The sequence below is a fragment of the Triticum urartu genome, chromosome 7A, assembly GCF_056163025.1.
Source record: "Triticum urartu cultivar PI428250 chromosome 7A, HENAU_Tu73, whole genome shotgun sequence".
In the NCBI taxonomy this organism is placed as follows: domain Eukaryota; kingdom Viridiplantae; phylum Streptophyta; class Magnoliopsida; order Poales; family Poaceae; genus Triticum; species Triticum urartu.
The window spans coordinates 41106457-41108112 of record NC_141879.1 but is presented as its reverse complement, the minus strand read 5'-3'; positions in this window follow the sequence as shown (position 1 = coordinate 41108112).

The window sequence follows — 1656 nt, the reverse complement described above, 5'->3', positions numbered from 1 at the left end:
AGCTCCTTGATGTGTATACTTTAAGATAGCGAGTGATCACAATCATCAGAGAAGTACGGTTTTCAGTGAAAAGCACAAGGTATCCTTAATATAATCCACAAGTTTGTGGATGCTAATGACAGTATGGAATGGTACGTACATACGAAAGAAACGAAGTGAACTAATTAAAACCCCATGCGAGGGAATGACCAGGGGCATACAGAATAACTCCCACAGTCCCAGGACCCACCAAATTCAAGACTACTATCAGTTAACCGATGATTACAAAAATAATAATACAAAAAGGAAGAACCAAAATGAGGAATGTATACATTACAAAGGAAATTGGATTCTTCTACTTTAACATCTGTCTCCATGGGGTATTTGTCTTCCAAAATTTTCATGGCCACTAGATTGTATGGATGGATGCTCCCCAGCTCTTTTAGAAAACAGATTGCTAGATCATACACATCACAAACCAAACTATCACTCAGGATTTGTCAAGCTCCACATACAGATCAAACCACAGTTAATTTGATAGTTGGAAACTCCCTGTAGCTAGTTCTGCTTGTTAGCCATCCCTGGGAAAATATTATGATTGAAATTGCAAACTCCAATAAAATTTGTTGAGAATTAGCTGAGTACTTTGAAAGAAGGGCTTCCAAAAACTGCATAGTATGAGTCTGAGAACAGCAAGGGCAACCAGTCCATGTCTACTTTCCTCCAGTCTATAGTCATTCAGAGTTCAGAAAAAAAATGGTGCAACTTTTTACCTTCCAATAAAAATGAGTGGCATTTTAGTTTGAAATGAAAATAATTGTCTATCTCAACGTATACATGCGATTAGCACGTGAACAAGAAAAAATTATGTGTGGCTGGCCAAGACAACACACGCTTACTGCTCATGAGCTAAACATCATTCAGCAGCGTCATGCTTATCGTGCTGCCAATGTACCAACCTTTTGAACATTGCTCACACCGTCTCTCTATATATCTCTAGGTCATATGCAATTTTTTCTGCTGGGTTCCCTTACGTTAGTCGTCCAATTATGAGTGTACACTATATTGAAATTTTGATGTATTCTCTTGCTGATGAGTTGAGATTTTAGAAGAAACTGAAAGAGAATGGGGACAATCACTGAGGTTAATCTCCTGGAGTGCCCCACTGAGGAACCAGGAAAATTCAATAGGAAAATGTTCTGCTACAATTGCAGGTGAGCTTTTTGATCTGGCCGATGCATAAGTGCTCAGCTCGTTCAATTTCCTCAGAGTAGGGGATTCTTACTCCTCAGAGTTTCACACGCGTTACACCTTTGTAAATAAATTGCCGTGTGGTGGTTTAGTTTTTTCAATCTTTTTTTCTTCCATCAGTTATGTTGATGTATCACCAATTGTTATGGCATAAATTAAGCTCCTTGATTTGTAAACTTAAGATAGCGAGTGATCACAATCATCAGAGAAGTACAATTTTTAGTGAAAAGCACAAGGGTATCCTTAATATAATGTACAAGTTTGTGGATGCTAATCACAGTATGGTATGGTACGTGCATATGAAAGAAACGGAGTGAACTAACTTAACACCCCGAGCAAAGGAATGACCAGGGGCATACAGAATATCTCCCATAGTCCCAGGACCCACCATCTTCAAGAATAATGTCAGTTAACTGATGATTATAA